Raw genomic sequence first — 11,536 nt, 5'->3', positions numbered from 1 at the left:
ATCCTCCATATACCTATCCAATGCCCGCTTAAATGCCCATAAAGAGGGAGAGTCCACCACTGCTACTGGCAGGGCATTCCATGAACTTACGACTCGCTGAGTGAAGAACCTACCCCTAACTTCAGTCCTATATCTACCCCCCCTTAATTTAAAGCTATGCCCCCTTGTAATACCCGACTCCATACGCGGGAAAAGGTTCACACTGTCAACCCTATCTAACCCCCTAATCATCTTGTACACCTCAATCAAGTCACCCCTAAACCTTCTTTTCTCTAATGAAAACAGCCCCAAGTGTCTCAGTCTTTCCTCATACGATCTTCCTTCCATACCAGGCAACATCCTGGTAAACCTCCTCTGCACCCGTTCCAGTGCCTCCACATCCTTCCTATAGTATGGCGACCAAAACTGCACACAATATTCCAGATGCGGCCGCACCAGAGTCTTATACAACTGCATCATGACCTCAGGACTCCGGAACTCAATTCCTCTACCAATAAAAGCCAGTACGCCATATGCCTTCCTCACCGCACTATTTACCTGGGTGGCAACTTTCAGAGATCTGTGTACATGGACACCAAGATCCCTCTGCTCATCCACACTACCAAGTATCCGACCATTAGCCCAGTACCCCATCTTTTTGTTATTCTTCCCAAAGTGAAGTGCAGTGGAACAGCGAAATGTGGCGCTTGCGAGCAGAAGGCGGCATTGTGTTACTGTACTTCGCAGAGAGAGGGAGACTCTGACTTTGAAAGAATGAATTATAAACGTGATGATTCAAAGTTTGTCCCATTACAGGCAGAACTGGGCCCACACCAACACTCACAGGCACAAAATCAGATTCATAGACAGCTATAAAGAAACTTTCAGACACACGCTTCCGGGACAATGTGTGCCACTGCAGACAGTTTGTCATTCATACACAGACAGACACACTCAAACTTCCCTCCGACATAATCTGTGTCCCATTGCTTGCAGAGATAGTCATATCAACACAGAAAAACAGACATTAACACAGAGATGGAAGCGCAATACGGTCAGAGTGAGACACAGAATCACTGACTTTTACAAAGAAGTTCGGAGATATACTCAGACAATGTTGTGTTCAGCTGTGTGAAAATCCTTGTTTCCTTGTGAAATAAATCTGTGTCCTTTGGGTGCAGAAGCCTAAATGTAAGTGTGTTGTGGCTGCTGCTGGTTTGAAACTGCGGCTTTGTCTCTGTGTGGATTTTAAGTCTGTAATCTGTGTGTGAGGTGAGGAGGTGGGGGAAGGAGGAGAGGGACAGACAGACAGATAATTTGGACTAAACTATTGAGCTGCTGCTTTCTCTCACACCACCCCCGCTTCCTCTCAACTCACAACTTGTAATGCTCCATCCCTGGGGGAGGTATACTCTCGGTAGAAGAGCTGAGTTTTGGGCACAGAAGGGTCTTTAAGTCATAGACCTGAAGGTATTTAAAGCAGGTCCTGTCAGCCATAGTTCCCATTGCCATGTGGATGGAGCTTGAGGTGAGTATCAAAGGGTTTGTGTGTGTGTGTGTGTGAATGAGTGTGGGTACTGTTAGAGTCTCAGTGTCAGTTTTGATCGATTAACCACCGTCCATCACCCCCACACCGTCCGTGAACCAGCCAGACTGTCGTAGATTCTCGGAGCAGGGCCTGTCTCTCATGGATGAGAGGGAGTGTATGAAACCATAGAGAAAGCAGGGACCCAATGGAATTGTATCCCTTCCTCAGTCTCTCTATGTTTTTTCTTAACTTCTGTTTTTCTGACTTTTCTCCCTTTTCTCGCTCACTCTGTGTCTCTCTTTCTTCTTGTCTTCCACTCCCATCCGTCTGTCCTATGGGTTAAGGAACATAAGTGTTTGATGTTTGCGTCACCTACTGACCCTGATCACTCCCTGTACGAAAACGTTCTTCCTAATGTCACTTTTACTTCTTTTCCCCGTGATTTTAAAACTCTGCTGAATCGTTGTCGATCCTTTCAGGCGTGGGAGCATTTGAACTACTTTATTCTTGTGTCTCGACCCTCATGACTTGAATAACGTCAATCAGGCCAGCTTTCAACCTACCGTTCTCCAAGGAGAACTGTCCCAACTTTCCAATCTACCTTCATTGCTGACAATCCTCATACACGGCACCATTAACGTCAACCTGTTCAGCGCTGCCTCCAATCACTTCACTTCCCCGCTTCCTGAAATTTCACGCTCACAATTGAGCAATAATGCAGCTGGAGGATTCATTCAGAGTCGGCCTGCGCGGGCGAACGATGTGCAATGCTTGTTTTCACTTTGAGCAAGTGTTTCCTTTTACCCTGTTCGCTGTAAGGGGAGCTCGGCCCCATCCCTCCTTCAGGCAGTCCGATCTCGTTTAATAAATGTGCTTTTTGAGAAAATTGCACCGGCGTTTCGGCACAAGGCAACCTAAGCAACGAGGGCTCGTCCGGGATTCGAACCCGGGATCTCTCACAAATCCATCTTACTGTAGGCCCGAAGCGAGAATCATACCGCTAGATCAACGAGCCACTGGCCGCCCCCGACGCGCGCTTCCCTGACCCCGGACGCTCCAAGCGCCCTCCCCTTAAGCAGCTGAGACTTGCTCAGTGTGAAAAACGTTTGAGTTGCTCCAGGAATCGCAAGCAGCAAAGAGATTCCACAACATTTGCTTCTCATTCCGTGTCCCTGCGCCCAGGACGCTGTTGTTTGTCTCGTTCCCAGTAACTGGACCCTCTCCACTGGCGGATAAATAAACCATTTTTGTTTCGACTTGCAAACTGTTCAGGGGGAGGGCAGAGCCCATTCGCCCTTCTGCTTTCTCTCAATCACTTGGGATGGGAGACGTCAGTTACACTAATGCGGAGGAAATGGGCAAGTTTTAACTACATTACAAAGGTCTGTAATCAATGAGACAGCAAGATGCTGTGCTGGTGGGACAGAGCGAAATGGATACCGGAAACTGTTCCCTCAGGTAAATTCATATGAGTGCATTTGTGTGCCGCCTGCTCGGTGCTTAGAATTCGTCTTCACACAGCAATCCTGCAGAAAGACTTTTCTAACATGGGCGTCTGTTTCTTTGCTGCGAACGGGCAGCAGTGAACATCTGAGCACCAAATGTCCCAGATGAAGTTGAAAATGAGCCATTGTTTCTCCCTCAGCCGCTCTGTCCCAGAGACAGGGAGAGGGGCGGCATAAACACGTGACGTCATTCCGCCGCAGCCGGAAGCCGTTCAATCCATCATTTCCATGCGACTCTCTGTCACTTGTATCTCTCCGAGGTGATTCGCGATCGGTGATATGTGTCCTCATCATGGGAACTGTGTCTGTATGGTGATGCTGCTTTCGAAATGCTGATCGTCCTGTCATTCACGTCTGAACCGGGGTGGGGAACTATTGCAGGGAATGAATACGACCGCAAATAATGTGGCTTTGCGGCTCAGTGGTTAACACTGCTGTCTCAGAACGGTACCTGAATTCGATCCTACCCGTGTGCGGCTTGTTTGTGTGGAGTTTGTTCAATCCCCCCGTGTCTGCGTGGGTTTCCTGCGGTGCTCCGGTTTCCTTCCACAGTCGAAAGATGTGCAGGTTAGGTGGACTGACCATGCTAAACTGCCCTATAGTACCCGGAGGTCCGTAGGTTAGGCGCATCAATCAGAAGTAAATGTCGGGTCTGGGTGGGTTACTCTTCGAAGGGTTGACAAGGACTTGTTGAGCAGGAGGGCCTGTTTCCGCAGTGTAGGGATTCGAATTCGAATTGTTTCAACTTCACCAGCTCATTCCCATTTCAGAGAAGAGTTGTTAGGATTCAGTTCAGAGCAGACTGGCGGAAAGCAACTCAAATCTCCACAAGCACTTCCCCTCAATTGTGTAAGTTGGGCCAGTGTTTAGTGACATATTCAGCTCAGATGCTCGAAGATTTGGGAAGCAGAGGCAAAGGCAAGATATAGAACAGAGTACCGTTACAAAGGGAAGCAATAGCAGACGATAGTTTCGATCGAGGGACATGAACCCAGCACCCTCCCGCTGCGACACTCTACTTTCCCACGTGGCGTGTTTTCCATAGATCCCTTCAGCCTTTCGCCTGGCACGCGGCAGGCACGTTCGAGACTGATGTCAAAGACCTCCACTGCTGTCGTGTAATATGCTATTGCGCAGACGAATGGAGGCTGTGTAAATATAAACTGTTTTCTAAATTCCCACATTCTGTTGATCGAACTGTGATTTCACACTGAATCACAACATGTGTCACAGCGCAGACGGAGGCCATGCGGCCCACCTTCGATCTGCTGGTTCTACACCGTAAGTAAACGCGTGTCTCAATTCGTAACATTCTCTTGCCTTTTCCGTGTAAATCTGCACATCTGAACATGACCACCGAATTCCCTTTCGGGTCCATTGAATCTTCCTCTTTGTCAATGTCAGACAGGGACTTACTGACCCTAACCACTCCCTATACGAAAACGTTCTTCCTAATGTCACTTTTACTTCTTTCCCTCCTGACTTTAAAACTCTGCCGAATCGTTGTGGATCCTTTCAGGCGTGGGAGCATTTTCACAACATTATTTCCTGTGTCGAGGCCTCTCATGATTTGCAAGGCTTCTGTTCTCCGGGGAGGGCAGTCCCAATTTTCCAATTTCGCTTCATTGCTGACATTCCTCAAGCACCGCATCTCTGGCAAGTCGGAGTAGTAGAAGACCCAAAGCGAAATGCATACCCCTAGACCAACGAGCTGGAAACCAGGCGCACCCCATCGCCCGTAACAGCCCGACCTCTGGAACTGGCTGAGACTTGCTCAGTGTGAAATACATTTGACATTGCTCTAAGAATTGCAAGCGGCAAAGAGTTTCCAGAACAGCTGCTTCTCATTCTGTCTCCCTGCTGCTATTTGTACCTTCCCCAGGAACCGGGCTCTCTCCACTGGCAGATAATTCAACCGTTTTGTTTCTAAACATTTTTCTGATACCCAGGTGGCCAGTGACAAGCATCGCCCTCCTCAACATAGGGTACAGCGAACAGGAGAAGACCACGAAGACCTCCACGAGTGTGTCACCTCAACTGTGCACATTGGGCCAGTATATCACTGGGAAATATTTATGTTGAGTTTTTGGGAAGCAAATGAGAAGGCGAGGTGAAGAACAGAGCGCCCTTAGACGGGAAAGCTGCTAAAGACGACATTACATGAATAGGAGAGAATAGGACATGGCGGATTTCAGGCCCTAAATCATCGAACTGTAGGTGGGGCTGCAGGGTCTTCAAGTGGAAAATGAGGCGTTGTTCTTCCATCTGGAGCTGAGCTTTGCTGGAGCACTGCTGCATGCCTGAGACTGAGATGTTGGCCAGGGAACAGGGTGGCGTGTTAAAGTGGCAGGAAAGCAGAAACTCAGGGCCTTTTTTGCGGGCAGAATTGAGATGTTCTGCGAAACAGTCACCCAGTTTATGCTACGTTGGGGAAACTACATTGTGAGCAGCGAATGCAGTGGACTAGGTTGTGGCAAATGTGCAGGCAAAGTGCTGCTTGACCTGGCAGGTATGTTCGAGCCCTTGGATATTCAGGAAGGAACAGGTAAATGGGTAGGTGTTACACATTCGGCGGTTGCAGGGGAAAGTGGGACTATGGGAGGTGGGTGTGGGGTGTTGTGAGTGAAGGAAGAGTGGACCCGAGGTCTAAGCCCTGCCCATTTACCTCCTCTTAGATATAAATCCGTGAAGTTGGAAGAACACTCCATTCAATGATTCAGTACCACGTGACTCATGAACTAATTCGTATTCATGTTCCGGGGCCAGCATCATCATTGTGTCACAGCAGCTGCAGGCCATCACCGGGGGCTCGCTCTATGACGTCACGGTCGGCTAGAAGCTCCCGGGACAGTTTATCAAAAAACCTCCCGGTGGATCAGGGCAGCCCTGCATCGGGAAGCACTGAGATGGCCAATCTCTACCAGTTAACATGGGGAACACATCTCTACATTACGCATCCTCGAGGCAAACTTCCCATCCTTCCACTTAAAATTCAAGAGCCCTCAAACCGAAATTCCCCAGGTACGTTTGGAAGAATGTTTTCCAGGTGTTCGCAAAGTATATCTATGAGCACTTTGTTAAAGTTTGAATTTTGCGAGTGTTGAAATTTTGTGCTTTTCAGCAAAATCACACTTCGATAAAACAGAATGTGGGAATTTAGAGAGTTTATATTTGCGTGTCGGCGATATGTCTGCCGGTGCGTGATGGGAGCATAACCCAGAAGGGAAACCATCTCTCCCATTCACTCAATGTCGTCTTCAGCAGCTTTCCCGTATAACGGCGCACTGTTGTGCACCTCGCCTTCTCATCTGCTTCCCAAAACACTTCGACAAAAATATTTCACATTGATATACTGGCCCAATGTGCACAGTTGAGATGACACCCTCGTGGAGGTCTGCGTGGTCTTCTCCTCTTCTCTGTTGAGGAGGGCAATGCTTGTCACTGGTCACTCAGGTGTCAGAGAAAAGTTTAGAAACAAAACGGCTTAATTTTCTGCCAGTAGAGAGAAGCCGGTTCCTGAAGGCGGGACAAATGGCAGCTGGAAGACAGAATGAGAAGCAGCGTTCTGGAAATTCTTTGCCTGACCCCATTAAAAACACACGACTGCGCAGCTGGAGGGAGAGCAGCGAACACACCGCCCCTAGATGGTTACGAACCACCAACTTTTCAGTTAACAGCCGAACGCGCTGACCAATTGCGCCACAGACACAAGGAACCACACCACCTGCCCCATCGCTTAAGGGAGGCTATTAGTGAATTCATAATTCAGCCTCCCCGCCTAGAATTACAATTGTCGTCTATCAGTTTTACTTTTCCATAATAAAGCCTGGGACATTCATTTTGGAGACACCGGGGACAGTCTGATCCCACCCTCTGCAGACACATCCATGTCACGAGGAACTAGCTTTCTTATTCCGGGTTCGTCGCCCTTCGAACCTTTCAGTGTTTTGCCTGTTCCCGAGTTCTCTTATTGGTTCGGAGGCGAGAAGGGGTTTGAATTCCTGATGTGCAGGAACGACAATTCTTTCAATGTCTCAGATCAGTTCATGTCCCGAGAGCATCAGAGTCAATCTCCCGGCTTCTTCAACAAGGGGACGGTGTCTGCACTGTCTCTGCTCAGTCGGACAGTTAATCTTTCATTCTCCTCTAAATCCGCTTCCCAAAGAGTTTCTGAAGGTTCACAAAGCTGGTGACTGGGATTTCTGAGGAGAAAGTGAGGACTGCAGATGCTGGAGATCAGAGCTGAAAATATGTTGCTGGAAAAACGCAGCAGGTCAGGCAGCATCCAAGGAACAGGAGAATCGACGTTTTGGGCATAAGCCCTTCTTCTCCATTCCTGAAGAAAGGCTTATGCCCGAAACATCGATTATCCTGTTCCTTGGATGCTGCCTGACCTGCTGCGCTTTTCCAGCAACACATTTTCAGCGATTGGGATTTCTGTTTTGCTTCATGAACATTTTTCCATTTCCTAACTGACAATAATTTCCCGAAATCTCTTCCCAAGAGTACGCCATGCTTCATTTCCAAGGATGAGGAATTTCCATTTTGGGGACACATTCCCAAGGTTGGGAATGTTCGCTTTGGAGCAAAGAAGGTTAATTGGAGATTTCCTGGGGCTGTTGGTAATGATGGGAGAAGAAGCGGTGGGAATGGGCAGATTAATGATCAGAAGAATCAATTGCCACTGACCAGAGTCAGTTACCAGAGGACAGGGATTGAAGTTCTTGAATGAAAAGCAGCACTTGTGCCTAAAAAACACAGAGAATACTGCAGAAAGCCAACAGGTCGAGCCGCATCTGTGGAAAGGTAAACAGAGCTGACGTTTTGAGTCTGGTAGGTTGTTTGTTCAGAACTCGAGTTTCCTGCTTTGCAATATATTCCCAGACATGAGAAAACGTGACTTTATGAGACGGGTTTTGTGAAGTTTGAGCGATAATGCAACCAACAGGAAGTCATTTAAAATCGCCAGCGAAGAATGCATCGATGTCACATCGATACACAAGTCAAATTTATACAGTTGCGCTGGCACACTTGTGGAGCTCTGAGTTGTCTGGTCCAGTTTTCTGTCGGTGTGTTCTGATCTCAAGTGTTCAACCTCTTCTCTCAGATGGCAATGAACCGGTGAAGTTGTAACACATGATTTGCTGGTTTGGTCCATTCCTGCAGTCAAGAAATCAACGCTCGTGTAAGAAAAGACTTTCTGCAGGATTGCTGTGTCAAGACAAATTCTGAACACCAAGCAGACTGCACAAAAATGCACTCATATCAATTTACCTGAGGGAAGAGTCTCCGGTGTCCATTTCTCTCTGACCCGGCAGCGCAGCATCTTTCTATCTCTCCGTTAACAGGACCTTTGGAACAAGTTCAAAGATGTCCATTTCCTACGCATTACTGTAACTGACTTCTCCTGCCTCACGTTCTAGTGAGAGAGAGAGAGAAGAAGAGCGAGTGGGCTCCTTCTTCCACCAGCACAGCTTGCAAGTAGAAACAAATTGGTTCAATTATCCACCAGTGGAGAGAGCCCGGTCCCTGGGGACGGGACAAACAGCAGCGTCCTGGGAGCAGGGAGACAGAATGAGAAGCAGATGTTCTTGAAAGTCTTTGCTGCTTGTAACTCTGGGAGCAATGTACAATGTATTTCGTACTGAGCAACTCCCAGTTGCTTCAGGAGCTGGGCACGCACATGGTTTTTGGCTCGTTGGTCTCGGGGTATGATGCTATCTTTGGGTTTTCCAGCTAATACAGACGTGTGGAAGGTGCCGGGTTCCCATCCCAGGGGAACCCTCATTTCTTAACTTGACCTGAGGAAAAATGCCGGGTCAGTTTTTTCAAAAAGCCGCTTCGTTATATCAGATCCGACTGCCTGAATTAGGTATGGGACAAAGATATCATTGCAGAGAACACGGCACAGGGAAACAGTTGCTCAAAGTGAAAACAAGTATTGCAGATTTTTCGCCCGCGCAATCCGAGTCTGAATGAAATCTCCACCTGTATTACACTCAATTCTGAGTGTGATAATTCAAGAAGCGGGGAAGTGAAGTGATTGCAGACAGCGCTGAAAAGGTTGAAGTGAATAGTACCGTGTATGAGGAATGTCAGTCATGAAGGTAGATTGGAAAGTTGGGGCAGTTGTCTTTGGTGAGCAGAGGGCTGAAAGCTGGCCTGATTGAAGTTTTCCACGTCATTAGGGTTTCAAACAGAGGAAATAATGCAGTGAAAATGCTCCCAGGCCTGAAAGGATCGAGAACAATTTGGCAGAGATTTAAATTCATCAGGAAAATAAGTAAAAGTGACATTAGGAAGACCGTTTTCGCACAGGGAGTGGGGTCAGTAAGTCGCTGTCTGACAGTGACAAAGAGGCAGATTCAATGGACACAAAAGGGAATTCGGTGGGCATGTTCAATGTAACAATGTGCAGATTTACAGGGAGAAGGCGACAGAATGAGACACTTATTTACATATTGTGTTGAGCCAGTAGAGCTAAGGTGGGCTGCGTAGCCTCAGTCTGCGCTGTCACACATTTTGTGATTCTGAGTGAAATCGGAGTTGGACCAACAGAACGTACGAAATTTGACAACGGATATATTCTGCCCAACAGGATACTCCATCACAGCAATGAAGGTGTTTTGACATCATTCTCAAAGGTACATGACACAATGCAGATTCAAAACCGAGTATTCCTTTCAATCACTGAGTAATTTGTTTACAGTTATTCAGTTGAGGTGAGCGGAGTTGCGCATTGGGAGTTGATAGGTCGAAGCCGTTTTCTCCTGTGTGATAGTCCCACCAGCACTCCAATTTGCTGTGCTTCCAGTCAGTAGATGCAGATTACATACTGATACACAGGCCCCGATGACCTAGCTGTGGTGACAAGCTTGTGAAGATCTGAGTGCTCTTCTCCTGTCCTCTGTCTGGCTGCTATGATCCGAATCATCAAACCTCTCTTCTCCGAGATAGGAATAAACTGGTGAAGGTGAAACACATCAGTTGCGGTGTGTCCCATGCGCAGGAGGCCCTGCAGTAATTCCCCAAGCTGTTTCACACAGCAGCATCCTCTTGGTGAATTTCGCTTGGCAAAAAAATCGACTGAACCAAATCAGTGTCCGCCACTGGATTTTACTGACACCGTTTATAAAATTCAGGCTCACCACTAATGTGGAGAGAGGATGCCAGACTGTAGTTTCCGCTTCTCCTGTTGAATAAAGATAATTTTAACTGTGTGCAGTGAGAGGAAAGGATTTGCTGTTGGTGGGAAACATTTCTATCTGAACTCGCTATCACTCTCCTGATAGATTGAAACATAAAGCTGGGAGTCTCTGGATTATGTTGTAAAAATATCGGTATGACGTTATTCACACCGTGCTGTCACCAACTGAACGAAGCGGTTGCCCCGAGGGAGACGGCTGTGTTGAAATCCCGTGATGAAGTGGGGGAGCTGAGCATTTGCCCAAACAATGGGCACACCACCTCCCTGACACAGTGTTCACAAATCAAACTGACAGCAAAGCTTCACGTGTGATCAAAAGTTTCCAGAAAGAAGATTTGGCTCAACAGTAATCTGGAGGGAACCGACTCCTTTCTTGATTTGAAATGTAAGAAGCTGATTTTAGTGAGCTTGACGTGATTCGAACACGCAACTTTCTGATCTGGAGTCAGACGCGCTACCGTTGCGCCACAAGCTCACGGATGCCATTTGATCGCTATTCATGCTTAAGGGAAGTGATCGCAACAATGATTTTACACATGAGTTACAACGGAGATCAACAGTTCATGTCTGTTCTGTCTCTCCCCCTCTCCTTCTTTCTCTCGAAACAATTTCCAACTCGACCTCAATAAAAAGCTGAAAGAACTGGGATGCTGTATATCAGAAACAAAAAACACAGTAGTTGCCGGTGACCTTTCTCTCGAACTGATGGTGATTGGGAAAACGTTGGTATATATGCAGGAGATAGCGTGGGAGGAAGGCGGATGCAGTAAATGATAGATCAGGACAGACCCAAAAGCGAGGGAAGAACTGTTGGACAGGAAAGGGAGTTGATAACGATCTGCGTGGGAGGGTGAATGGAGAGTGTTCGTGGCTAAGAATAGGTAGTGTGTAATGACAGACTATGTGATAACAAGGCTTGGTGTGTGTGGAAGGGACCAGGATACTATGGATTTCAGGCCCTAGAATTATTGAATTCGATATTGGGACCGGAGGGATGTATGCTCCCCAAGTGTAATATTCGGTACTCTTCGTTCTGCTGGTGCTGAGCTTCGCTGGAACAATACAGCAAACCTGAGACAGAGATATTGGCCAGGGAACAGGGTGTGGTGTGGAATTGGCAGGCAACTGGAAGCTCAGGGTCTTTTTTACGGGCAGAACGTTCTGTGCAGCAGTCACCCAGTTTATGCTTCGTTTTCCCCAATGTAGATGAGACCACATTGTGAGCAGCAAATGCAGTAGACTGGGTTGTGGGAAGTGCAGGTAAAGTGCCGCTTCACCTGGAAGGTAAGTTTGGGCCCTTAGATAGTGAGGAGGGAG

At 47.6% G+C, this 11,536-nt stretch overlaps 2 non-coding genes across 2 annotated transcripts; both read right to left on the bottom strand.

Annotated features, from left to right (window-relative positions):
• Window positions 1-2,432: 2,432 nt before the first annotated feature.
• On the bottom strand, window positions 2,433-2,522 carry trnap-cgg (transfer RNA proline (anticodon CGG)). Its single transcript is given in 2 exon segments — window positions 2,433-2,468; window positions 2,487-2,522. It is a non-coding gene; the product is annotated as a tRNA-Pro (tRNA).
• Window positions 2,523-10,622: 8,100 nt separating this feature from the next.
• On the bottom strand, window positions 10,623-10,694 carry trnaw-cca (transfer RNA tryptophan (anticodon CCA)). Its single transcript has one exon. It is a non-coding gene; the product is annotated as a tRNA-Trp (tRNA).
• Between the last annotated feature and the right edge of the window lie 842 nt (window positions 10,695-11,536).

The sequence above is a fragment of the Chiloscyllium plagiosum genome, unplaced genomic scaffold (genome assembly GCF_037043375.1).
Source record: "Chiloscyllium plagiosum isolate Xiang-an unplaced genomic scaffold, Cpla_swu_hap1 HiC_scaffold_27, whole genome shotgun sequence".
NCBI lineage: Eukaryota > Metazoa > Chordata > Chondrichthyes > Orectolobiformes > Hemiscylliidae > Chiloscyllium > Chiloscyllium plagiosum.
This window is presented reverse-complemented; position numbering and strand designations above follow the sequence as displayed.